The following is a 13,616-nucleotide window of genomic DNA, read 5'->3' as shown; positions in this document are numbered from 1 at the left end:
TTAAATCTATCATAAAATTTAAGATAGAGCGAATGCCTTTTTTCAAGGTTTTTATTTTTTTAATACTTTGTCAACTTATTTCTTTTTATTAGCCAGATTCAGGTTAAGAATAGAAGTTTGCTTTAATTTCTTCACATTTTGAATAATGAAATTATCATTAAGGAAAGTCAGGAATTTTTTATATCAGCTCTTTTACTTTTGGCAGAAAAGGATCAGATTCCAACAAATAAATTCATTACTCAATCATTTATTGTTTCTGTTTAAAGGCACATGGGTGGCACTGTAAATAGAGCATTGGACATAGAAGAGGGCAACTAGGTGGCACAATAAATAGCATGCCAGACCTTGAGTCAGGAAGATCTGTGATCAAATCCAGCCACAGATACTCACTAGCTGTGTGATCCTGGGTAGGTCACTTAACTCTGTCTACCTCAGTTTCCTCATCTGTAAAATGAGCTGGGGGAGGAAATAGCAAACCAAAACAGAGAGTTAGACACTACTGAAATGACTGAGCAACAACAAAAATGGTGATAATACTTCAAGATTGGGGTAGCTAGGTGATGCAGTGGATAGAGCAACAGCCCTGAAGTCAGGAGGAACTGAGTTCAAATCTGGTTTTAGACACTTAACATCTGGCCTCAGACACTTACCACTTCCGAGCTGTGTGACCCTGAGCAAGTCACTTAACCCCAACTGTCTCAGCAAAAAAAAATACTTCAAGATTGTGGGGATAAATAAAATATTTATAGCATTATACATAAATGAAATTGTTTTTGTTGCTCTTATCATTATTCTCCCAATTTTTAATTTGTTTCCTAAATACATCATCCATATCCTCTTTCTGACCTAACTTATAGGAATATTAATATATTTCTACATTATTGCTTCAGTGTTTCCCTTTATTTCTCACCAGAATGACCTCTACCATGTTTTAACATCTGCTTTGTGAATTTCTCTGTAAGTTTTCTTGATAAACAATGTTACTCTACTGTATCTTCAATGTGGCTTATTCTTTTTGAAAAAGATTTATGTTTCCTTGACATATTATATTCATGAACAATGTTTCATCAAGTTTTAGTCATACATCTATCAGATCAAATTGACTTTCTTGCATGAATATCTCTAATTCATCTTGCTCATTGCAAATGTTTGCACATAGACATCCCAGACTGTCATTTTTATTATTGTCCCTCTTCCTGGATATTGCCTACTGTGAACTTTTGTCTTCCTTGATCTTCTTCCTCTGTCATATTACTTTTCCATGGCATCTGGTATAATATGAAGTTTTCTCTTTCACTATATTTTTATTTGAAAGACTTCTTGGATCAGATTCACAAATGTGCCCACAAAAAATAATTTCAAATGCTGGATTTTGTTAGATGCATTTTCTCTGTGATTGGAGATATCATTCTTTTATCTTATGTTTTGTTCCAGGAATCCCAATCCTATTCCTAGACACATTTTTAAAAATTAGTTGTTTACTTTCTAAGTCTGTTTTTTTTTACTTTTGAAATCCCTTTTATGTTGTAGCTTTGTGAAAATACATTACATCTTTTTAAGGTCTTCAGTTTCTTGCCCAGAATGCCTTAATTCCTACATATACTTTTTGAATTTCTTCTGTGTTATTGCTCATCTTCATCTTTATTATCAGGAGTAGGGAGTAGTTGTCAGGCCTTATGGGAGGTCCTCTATCATGTCCCAGATACTGCCCCAGGAAGATAACATTGTTCACCGTAAGTTTGGTACTCCAAAGCAGGTATTCATCAGCTTTCTGGGCTCATCTGGCCACAGTAGGGCGCCTCTCTCCTCATGGCCCCTGCAGATCCTTATCATTATTCCCTGGAGTACAAGTAGTTGCTTCCTTCTCTATTTTTAGAAGATCATGGCATACATATTACATATCTCCAAAGGCCTATCTTCTCTTCTTTGCATTTCCCTCTGTCATTCTCTAACCCTATGACAAAGATTAAGATTATCCTTTATCCCCTAAAGATTCATCTTTTTCTTTCTTTCTTTTTTTTTGTTTGTTTTGAGGCACTTATTTTCTCCTAAAGAACACAATAGCTTCTCTCTGATAACCTGGAACAGAAAAGTGTTCCTTTAGGACAGTATAGAACAGGGCTTCTTAAACTTTTCCCACTCACAATTCTTTTTCTTTCAAGAAATTTTTACATGGCCCCTGTTATATAAAATAGGTATGCAAATCAAACATTTACTGATAACATCATAATTTTGTGACTCCCACATTCAGTTACAATATTCCATATGGGACTGTGAACCACAGTTTTAGAAGCTGGGATATAGAAGATAGGGAACTGGACTTGGAATCAGGAAAACTTGGGTAAAAATCCACTCTAAGAGACTTACTACTCATGTGATCATAGACAAATCCCTTAAACCTCTCTGGGCCTCAATTTTCTCAGGAAAATCATGACACTGGACTCAATACTCTCTAAGGTTCTTTCCAGTTCAAACCTATGATCCTCCTTTTCTCTAGATAGATCAAGGCTCTTTTTTTTACCAAGTTAAATCAACAAATAATTATTAAATGGCTACTGTTTGCCAGGCCCAAAACAAGTTCCTGGCTTAAGAATCTCACATTCAAACAACAACGTCTAAAGAAGACATTTACAAGATAAACTGCAAAAAGTGCTAAAGGCATCAAGATTAAAGAGAACAGGGAAAGACTTCTTGAAGAAGATGAGGAGAACAAGAGAATTTCAAGTGTGGGGGAAGTCTACTGCACACATAGCTGTTAAATGGCACTAGCAGAAACATAGACAAAGTACACTCTTTGCAAGTCACTGCAAAATTCCCCTTGACTTCTCTATTTGCTGTGAGATTCTCCCTTTTCCAAACATCTCTGGCTAATTCTCATAGTAAACTGTGTATTTACCTTGTCCATTCTCTGTACCAACTGCTCTGCCATGGCATGTGCTTTAATAAGGCTTTATCTATAGTGGATGCTATTATCTTTTTCTTGTTGGGTTATTTTATTTTGGGGGAGGGTCTTTCTAATATGATATGAATTACTCCCTTTGTCCAAGTATATGATTTTATTTTATTTTTTTGCTGAAGTCTTAATGTCAAGAGTATTTGTATTCAGTTGTTCTCCACCAAAAATCTAATAGCGAAATACTCTTCAGATACTTCTTCTGTCCCATTAATTTTTGTAAGACTTTGTGTTATGTAGACCTCCTGTTGTTGATTGGATTGGCAGACAGGAGATCAAGTATATTCTGCTTAGATCTTTGGCATCTTTGGGATGGTTGAACATCTTAGGCACAAGCAAGGGCATCAAAAAAACCAATTCACTTGCTGTGAATCTGTGTGGGGCCCAAGTTGACTTGTAATAACCTTTCCAGGATGGCTGGCCACCTCTCTGGAACATCATACCAATGGGTAGTGTTTGGGAGACCCCAAAGTGTTGCTGCTTCATACTCCGGCTGCAGTCCTAGGAAAATGTCATTGATTCTGCAAGCCTCTGAACATGTGCCTTCTTGCTCATCCCATCCTGGATAGAACATCTAGATGGAGAATTATTTTTATTATTAAACATACTCCTACAGGAAGCTTTGTGGTATGCACTGGAATGGTTTGAGAGACTTTCCTTTCAGACTAGACTTTCTGCTGCTAACTGACCATGTGGCTTGGGGCAGATAATTCTATTTCTCTGGGGTTCCATTTCTTCATTTGCACAATGAGGGAATTGAATTTGATGGGTTTCCAAGGTTTCTTCTAGCTTAAAAATTCTGTTAAATCAATAAAGGTAGAACTGGGTATATGTTGGTAAAAACTTATTGCTAATGGAATACATTGCTGAATACCTTGAGATTTAAATACATAAAATATATGGGATAGCAAAAGCTTCACATTTAAAAAAATCATATTTTGTGGGATATCATTTGTTTTAACATTATCTTTATTTCCCCCCATTAATTTTCTGGAATAGTATATCAAATCTTTCTGTCATTCTGGCCACATTGTGGGAAAGGAATGTGTGATGGGGCAGCTAAGTAATACAGTGGTTAGAGGATTGGAAGGAAGACACATTTTTTCTGAATTTAAATCCAGTCCCAGATACTTACTGACTATGTAATCCTGGGCAAGTCACTTAACCCTATTTGCCTCAGTTTCCTCATCTGTCAACTGAGCTGGAGAAGGAAAATGGCAAATCTCTTCAGTATCTTTGTCCAAAAAACACCCAAATGCGGTTACAGAGAGTCGGACAAGACTGAAAATGATTGAACTGAACTGAACTTATGTTTTTAGAGTGACAAGATGCAGTGGAAAAAAAAGTGGTTTTTTTTTCAAACGAAAAGACCAACACATTGTTATTATTTTACTTCCTACATTTCTTTACCTTTTTCTAGTAACTAGCCTATAATCTTTTTAAGGGATAGAAATGGGCATTCTCTTTTTTCTCTAGTGAGCAATAGGTAGATACAAGGCTTCTGGCTGGCCTTCTTCCTATTCGTGAGATATCTATCCATCTGTTTATTCTGTATATGTTTGTAAATCTTCACTTTCTTTCCACTAAGAATTTCCTCGTTCTTTGTCTTTGCCCCCCAGTACTCAGCACAGTGTAGGGCATGTAGTCTTGAACAGTTGATTGTTATTCTTTGATCTTGAAGAGGACCACAATGACATCGCTATGTTAGAATCAAGTTAGGGTGTTTAACTCAGGCTGCTTAGACCAATACTAGCTCAGGATGCTCTGCCGCGGGTGGGACACAAATAGTCCCTACATTCAGGGTGGACTGCCTAACTGTGGGCATCTTGTGTTTCCTCTGAGTCAATTCAATTCTGCTTTCATCCTGTTGCATAACACCTTTCTGGTGAGGGTGGTCCTCTGCCATTGTCTCCCGTGTTATATAATTAACTCTAAAGTTCTGAAGAGAGACCTTGAGAGTGTCCATATACCCCTTTTTCTGACCACCCTGGGAGCATTTACTCTGCATTCTTTTCGACAGGTGTACATTTGGCATTCAGACAATGTGGCAGTCCAATGCTCTCTGCAGTAGAGTAGGAATGCTTGGCAGTTTAGTTTGAGAAAGGACTTTAGTATCTGGTATCTTATCCTGCCAGGTGATCAATTCACTTCCCTGGCATGGGAGACTGTCCGGCACATAGTCAGTACTCGGTGAATGCCTGTTGATTAGATAATGCAGATATTCTCTTACAAGAAAGAGAAAGTGTAGCACAAAATATAACCAGACTGGAGGATATATAACACAACTTATCGGGGAACAAAGCTGGGATTGGAACTTTCAGTTCCAATTGACTTGCCTTACCTGTAAATATTCAGCATTTCCTTGTAGGTAAATTAGTCTTCCTGAAGACTGAACCCTTTTACCTTGAGCTGCTCCAGCATTCTCCATCCCAGTGTTAATTAATATACTCTAAAGTCCTTTCAGATCCCCACAAGATAGGAGTGATCTTTCAGGTACTGATTTGTTTTTTGAGGTTAGAGACTAAATATTGTGGTAGAATGTAAGCCTCTGGATGGCAGAGACTGCTTTGTTTTTGTCTGTATCACCAGGGTTTGAACCACATTAAGCACAAAATCAGTGCTTGTTGTATTCAATCATTAATAATTAATAATACTAGCCAACTGGATCATTTCTCCTCCAAATAAGAAAGCAGCCATTGAATTGGCTTCGAGGCACTGCTCTCACTTTCCATCTGTTTGATTGACTATGGAATAATTTAAAAGTCCACTTAGTGCTGGTTCCCTCCTGGTAGGTAGGATGGTAAGTGTAGGTAGTGATGATGGAGCAGAATGGGGAATTGCCTGTATATTCCCAGCTAATGGTTCTCCCTCGTTGATTCAATTTGAACTGTGTTTTTTCCCCTCTAGCTGACAGAGATATAGCTTGGTGTAGACTATTACTTCAACCATTTTGCTCCAGGAAAAGCATTAGTAATTTATAAATAAAATACACATAAAAATAGGAGAAGTCAAATATGGGTTTATTGACAACAAAGGCACTATTAATGTTGGAACGGTGGAGTTTGAAGTTGAGTTAGTTTTAGCTGGTGATTTATGTGCTGTTTGGTTTTTTGGAGGATTGTGAATGAGTCACTGAGCTTCTTGGGAACTGGCAGCCTGGTAAGGGAAGGAACTGGTTTGGGCCTGAGTCCTCAGGGGAAAAAATGGAGTGGAAGGGGGCGGGGGAGGTGAGGGCTGGGGGGAGAGAGAAGAGGAGAAGGAGGAGGAAAAATGGGAAGGATTTGCATCTTTCTCTTTGTTTTTGATGGTTGTATATTTAAGCAAAAGTGCATTGCCAGGAAATTGAGAAAGTGTAAGTGTGTGTGTGTGTGTGTGTGTGTGTGTGTGTGTGTGTGTGTGTATGTGTGCTTTATGTCAAGCATAGCTCATCTGAAGTATACCTGTGTGGACATGAGAGTCTGCAGAAAATGGTTATTTATTTCTCTTGAATTTACCCTACTTGTTAAACACAATTTGACAGATGGTTTGCAGCAAGAATAATGAGGCAGTTACAGAGCCAAGTTTTATCTTCTGTGTATCAGGGGTTATATGGAAGAAAGTCTTTTCTGGGTTGGAGTAGAGTTGAGAGTGAATTTAATTCTCTCCAACCCAAAGAAAATCACATTCATTTCCCTGAAAATCCAGAGACCTGAAGGTTTCGCTTCCCTGGTCTTATCATGTGGTGTAGGAGCTTATCAAACTTTTTATAAACCAACTGCCACAAAATAATTGTTTCCCACAGTTGTTAAACCAAACCAGCCATTGTTTATTTCTTCTGTTCATCCCAGCTTTGATTTCTTATATTTGGGAATGTGAGAAAGAACTGATTTGGTCAACATAAGAAACTCCTAGTCCCAAGGTAGATGGTGACCCATCTCTGATTTAATCAATAAATCCTAGGGATTTGTCTGAAGCTCAGATAGGTACCAGACAAAGTATTGGAGTCTGTTTATTGAATCCAGATCTTCCTGATTTCAAATTCAGACCTCTATTCATTCTACTACATTTTGTATATTTTAAATGTGTATAAAAAAGGGAATCTACCTTCCATTTGTGATAGCACTATTTTCAAAACCATTTTCACATCTATAATGGGATGAATGAATATGGACAGAGGATAACAGATTAATGAATTTATTCATCTAAGAAGAATCAGTCTCTAACTATACATTTATTACTTAATGTGCCCATTATGTTCCAGACCTTAAGCTATAGAGCAAGAAGCTTACCTGACCTCAAGATGCTTACATTCTGCTAAAAGAAAACAACATGCACATAAGACTCTATGATCCCAAATATATAAAAAATATATAATTTGATGGGTGAGGGAAGGAATGCAGTAGGAAGGAAGGCTGAAGGAGAGGGAAAGGCCTCATGTAAGAGGTAGCAATTGTGCTGAATCTTGAAGGAAACTATTGATTCCAAGAGGCAAAATTGAGGAAGGAATGCATTCCAAGTGTGAGGTAAAAAGTGTTCAAAGCCACAGAAGTGAGGAAAGGAATATCATGTACAAGAATATCAAGTAAGTTTATTTAGCATGTGTGAGGGGATATACTACAATATATTGTATTCATATATGGTAAACATAGACTGAGGCAGATATGATATCCTTGATACCTTGGGGGAGTTAGGTATGAAACTGATGTTCATGTTTATTATGGTGGGAAGGCTCAGGACTTGGTCTAGTCTAAGAGTCAGTTATTAACCATTACTGTCATATATATTATTGATAGGTGTTAATGACTAACGTATATTAGTAATTAATATGATCATATTGGTAATAATTGGTAATGGGTAGTGTATAATGGGTAATGGTAATGCACAGAAGTACCACAAATCTTTGCTCCTCCTTTCCCCCAACATATAATGTGATTTTATGTAGGTTAGTTCAACTATCCCACCCCTACTTTCATTTCTTTTTTCCTCCCTTTAAAATATATTCTTCTGTATTTTCTGGGGCAACCAGGTATTACCAGTGCATAGAACACTGGATCTGGATTCAGGAAGACTCATCTTTCTGAATTCAAATCCAGCTTCAGATACTTATTATTTGTGTGATTCTGGGCAGCTCACTTCACTCTGTTTGCCTCATTTTCCTTATCTGTAAAATGAGTTGGAGGAGGAAATGACAAACCACACTAGTATCTTTCCCAAGAAAACTCCAAATGGGATTATGAAGAATTACACACAATTGAAACAAATGAACAATAATAAGGGCTGCTCTGAAATTAAAAATAAAAAAATTCCAACATCATCCAACAGCAGGAAAAAAGCAAAATAAAGCTCAAGGGCTGGGATAATTGGAATTAAAGATAAAGTGAAAATACTCTTGAGACAGAAGAAAAAGAAATTTGTTTCTTCATTAATACTTATGGGAAACATTAAACCACTTCCTGTCAATTATTATTTCAGATTTTTTATGGTATCTTTGGTAACTAGACTGGTAACTCCTTGGGAGCAGAGAACTTGTTTTCTCTTTCTCTATTACATCCCCCAGAAAATAGCATAGTGCTGAGAACCTAGTAGACATTAGAATTGTACCATAATTTTGGAACCTTGGGCAACCTTCACAGAATATTCCTAAATGTTCCCAAACTTACTCCTAAATCAACTTTTAAAGAAAAATTCATAATTTTTATTTTTTGGAGGGGAGTGACTCCATGGATGGAAACTGCTGGGAGAGCAATAAAAGGGGTGGGGCAGGAAAAGAGCTCTATTGGACCATGAGGTGGGGGTGGAAGCTTGCCAAGTAATAGTGTTTCTATCTGAACTGATTATTGCTAACCAAATGCTAGGCCCAGTTGCCTGTATGCTGCTAAAAGAGTGTGCCCACCATTAAAGAGTTTCTATACCTTGAAGCAAAACCCCAGCTGACACATCCTAGTTATAACTCTGGTAGGCACTAAATGAATATTTATTGAAGTGGATTGAAGAAGGTCCACAGGGTCAGAATGAGACCCCCCCAGGGAAATCAGCACAGATAAGAAAGGCAGGACTGGGATATGGTTAAACAACAATAAAGTATTCAGACAAAAAATAGATTAGAGGGTTCCCATTCACCAAACCTTCAAAATACCAGCTAGGAGGAGAGAACTGAGGAAGAAAGTATCTGAGGGAGCTCTCATGAGCATTATCTAGAGGGAGAAAGAGGCTATGTGTTTCCCTTAGCTGAGGTTGTGCCACCTTTTGGATGTCTTAATTCCAAAATTATCTCATAATTATATAGTGGCTGATGCAGATGCTGCTTTTAAGCTTGCTAAGCAGTTAATAATTACTAAATGAAAGGTTGTGCAGCTTGTTGGTACTGCCAGCCTTACTGCCCAAGGGGCCTTGAACAACCTAAAATTTTTTTTCATTTATTTCAATTTAAATAGGAAACAAGCAGAGTTAGCTTTGTATATTTAAAATAACCATACAGAATTGTATCATGAGATGTTCCTTGGATGGAGGTGAAGAGGGGCATCTTCTTATCAGGCTTTTTCTAGGCAAATTTATATAATAGTTGACGATAATTAGATTTGCCAGCTTCTTTTTCTGTCTTCCAAAGCCCTAAATCTCCCAACTTTTCCCCCTTGCTCTTCCTGTGCCCTTCAGGTGGGCAAGAGAATAAAAAGCAGAAGCTTCTTCTCTCTTGACCAGGTGAGATGAAGATATGTCTGGATCCTCCCACTACCTCCTTGTCTCATGTCTCTGAAGGTTTTTCTCTGTGTAGTTTGGCCCCAGAAGTGTACATTTGTCGATAAGAAAAAAGGGGTTCTGGACCCAGAATTATTAATTCTATTTTTACTCCCCCACCCCTTCCCTCCTTCTGCTTTCTTTGACTATGTATATTTTGGTGTGTATGGATTTACACCTCCACCCTCCAAAATTATGAGAATGTTAAATTGTAAGAGGCTTGTCGAATTCTAGAAACTTGTGAGCCATTAATTAAAAGTTTTAGTTTTTTCTTGCTGTATGACTGTGCTTTTCTGTTTTTTGTTTTGAATTTGTATCCTATATTCTCTGCTCACCTCTAGTTTTTTTTGAAGAAAAAACTCCTCAAGTTCCATCTTTTTTTGGTGAAAATATTTTGTCATTGATGATTAAAGTCAGCATTGCATGATATCATTTTGTGGTATAGATTTTCTTTGCTTTTGGGAGAAGCATATTACAGTTAGTCTGCTTGTCTCCCTCTCCTCCCTTTCCTCCCTTTTGTTCTCTTCCTTCCCTCCCTTCTCTTCCTTCCCTCCCTTCCTTTCTCTCCCTCCTCTTCCTTCCCTCCCCCTCCCATTCCTTCCTTTCCTTCCTTCCCTTCCCTGTTTTCCTTCCCCTTCTTTCCCTTCCCTCCTTCCCCTTCTTTTCCTTCCCTCCCTCTCTCCCCTTCCCTCTCCTTTCTTCCCTTCCCTCTCTTCTTTCTCCTTTTTCCCTCCCCTTCCTTTTCTTTCTCCCTCCCCTTTCTTCCCTCTCTCCCTCCCCTCCCTTCCCTTCTCTCCCTCCCCCCTCTTTCCTCCTTACCTCCTTCCCTCCCTCCCTTCTTTTCTTCCTTTCTTTTTCAAACAAAGGATAATCTTGAGTTATTTGTGCTGTTTTCCCCTCAGTAAGTAAAGGAACCTCTCCTTACTTCTTACAAGATTTGTTATACAAGTATACACCAGAGATAATGGAGTTTTGGTTCCAGACCAATGTAATAAAGCAAATATAGCAATAAAGAGAGTCACATGAATTTTTTGGTTTCTCGGTGCATATAAAAGTTATGGTTATACTATAGTGTAGTTTATTAAGTGTGTAATAGTATTATGTCTAAAAAACAAATGTACCATAATTAAAAATACTTTATAAAAATAGTAACCATCATTTGAGCTTTTGGTGAGTTGTAATCTTTTTGTTTGTGGAGGGTCTTGTCTTAGTGCTGATGGCTGTTGACTGATCAAGGTGGTTGTTGTTGAAGGTTAGGGTAGCTATGGCAATTTCTTAGATTAAGACAACAATGAAGTTTGATATATCAGTAAACTTTTCCTTTTACTTGAACACTTAGAGGCCATTATATTATCATTAATCTGTCTAATTTTAATGTTGTTAAACACATGATGAGAGGGAGAGAAATAGGGGAATGGTCAGTCAGTGGAGCAGTCCAAACACATAATATTTATTTGATTGTTTGCCATCTTATGTGTTTGCAATTTGAAGCATCTCAAAATAATTGCAATAGTAATGTTAAAGATCACTGATCACAGATTATAATAATAGATATAATAGTAATGAAAAAGTTTGAAATATTGGAGAATTGCCAAAATGTGACATAGAGACATACATTTTTAGAAAAATGGTGCTAATAGATAACTAATTGACAAGAGGTTGCCATATACCTTTATTTTGTAAATAACACAATATCTTATAAAATGAAAAAAAAATGAGATAAGCCTCTGAAGCTTAATCATGACATTTCTTTGTGAGTTAAACTTTGGGTTTCTCCTTATCAGTGTTTTATGGACTCTCAGACTCTAGTCTCAATTCTCAGTACTTCTGAGTAATTTTCTTTTAATGACTTTCAAAAATTTTATTTCACTTTTTATGGAAAACTTATGATTCTTACATTGCATTTGTACATTGTTTTTGAGATCAGTTGCCTTGATTTATAAAGAACTCATGTACTTTTAAAATATTTTTGTCATTTGATTTAATTTTGTTCATTTTTATTCCATTAACACATTTTGATATTCAAATTATTTGATCTTTCTTTTTCAGAGAATTATTTGTTTTTGAAATCTTATGATGTCTGTTTTAAATTTACTATTCTCTTATATATTTTTATTTCTCCTTTAAGATTTCTACCCCACTTTCCATTATTTTTAATTCATTTATTTTTGTTTCTTAGCCACTATGGAGTTTTTTTGCAGTTGTTTTGTTATCATTTCTGGGAATTATGGTATACACAAAACTTTATATTTGTTATCATTTCTGGGAATTATGGTATACACAAAACTTTATATTTTTGAGGGATTTTTAGATATTTCCTTATTACTACTTTCATTTACCTTATAGTATTCATTGTATTACATATTTTTGGTTGTTTACATATTTTTAGTTGTTTTTATTAATCAGGCATTTATTAAACTCTTATTATATTCTAGGCCCAGGGATAAGAATTCATTTACTCATTTTCTTCTTCAGTATTTTTTCTAGTAGTTTTCCCCACTAAGAATGTGATTTTTTCTTAATTTGTTGTGCCAGTTAGACTAAGAGAATAAAAATAAAGTTTTCTTGCTATTTTGAAGTGAGGAAGAAGAGCTAGGCTCAGTGACCACTCTATACTCAGATATTTTATTGGAAGTTACCACTATTTCCCCTTCTTCTGTGTATTTTCTTTAGTGCCATTCTAGCTGTTATATGATGCTGGGTTCATTTCATACTTCTTATCTTACCTTCTAGAGCTTATTTAGAATGTGGTCCTGTCCTCTCCCTGCCCCAAACATGTCTATTTATTCGTTTAGCTAGAACCCTGATATTAGAGAAAATCATGAACTTCTACTTGTAAAGAGTTAGGGAAGTCCAATTGAAATATTGTCAGTTGGATACTCTTAAGAAACTGTCACTGTTATAGTCATGAAGGCTTGGGGACCCTTGCAGATGAAATTTGAAACAGAAAGGAACACTTAGCTAGTATAATCTTTTACATATTTGTGTGTAAGAATTAACTTAAATTGATTTGTGTGTAAGAATGGTTCATTTCTGCTCTTGTTATTGGGCTTATTATTTTATTTTATTTGTTTTGAGGTAAAGGGCAGGTAGAACTTGGTTGAGTCTCTCATTGCAATGTTTTTCTAGCAATATTCTCTCTCTCCTTTCTATTTTTTCTCCCTTTACCCTTTTGACCTAATTTTCTTAGAATTTCCTATTCATTGATGGTCTAAAGTGGGGCAAGTTTGCAGAAGCTCATGAAATGGAATAGTTCTTAAAACTCATCTAGTCAAATCCCTGCATTTTATTATTAATAATAGCTAATATTTTATAGAATTTTAATGTCTGCAAAGCCCTTTACATATATTATCTCATTTGATCATTATAATAACTATGTGATGTGGGTACTGTTATAATACTCATTTTATAGAGGATGAAACTAAGACTGAAAGACATTGACTGACAGCTAATAAATATTCTAGAAAGGATTCAAATTCAGGCATTCCTAACTCCACACTCAAATGTCTGTCCAGTTCTAGACTGAGTTGACTTTTACAGATCTCTTTTTTTCTAAGGAGGAAACAAAAGTTACGTTATTTGCTCAAGGTTACATAATTAAGAAGTGACAGTCTTGATTTTAACCCAGTTTCTCTCCACTTTAAAAAGAATCTCCTTTACATTTTGATGTTCTTCCAGCACTTTTTTCATGGCCCTTCTTAATATGACAAGCTCAGGCATTCTGAGATTTTAGGATCTGTTAGCTCTGAAAGGAATTTCAGGTCTAAATGAAGGAGATTTTTTTGAGTACGAGTTTTTCAGAGAGCTCTCTAACCAAAATTTGTAGAGGATTGTTTTCTCTGAGAGGTATACCTATTTCCTCATCCTCAACATAGCTTTATGATGCCATATTGCACAGAGCACTGATCTTAGAATCAGGAAAGCCTGTTGTTTCCAGGCATGTATAGAT

General features: G+C 36.3%; 1 protein-coding gene across 1 annotated transcript in view; it reads left to right on the top strand.

Annotated features, from left to right (window-relative positions):
* The window catches only part of LRMDA (leucine rich melanocyte differentiation associated), a 1,322,797-nt gene that overhangs the window by 103,880 nt on the left and 1,205,301 nt on the right, over positions 1–13,616 (top strand). The gene's annotated exons all lie outside the window — the stretch shown is intronic.

The sequence above is a fragment of the Antechinus flavipes genome, chromosome 2 (assembly GCF_016432865.1).
Source record: "Antechinus flavipes isolate AdamAnt ecotype Samford, QLD, Australia chromosome 2, AdamAnt_v2, whole genome shotgun sequence".
NCBI lineage: Eukaryota > Metazoa > Chordata > Mammalia > Dasyuromorphia > Dasyuridae > Antechinus > Antechinus flavipes.
This window is presented reverse-complemented; position numbering and strand designations above follow the sequence as displayed.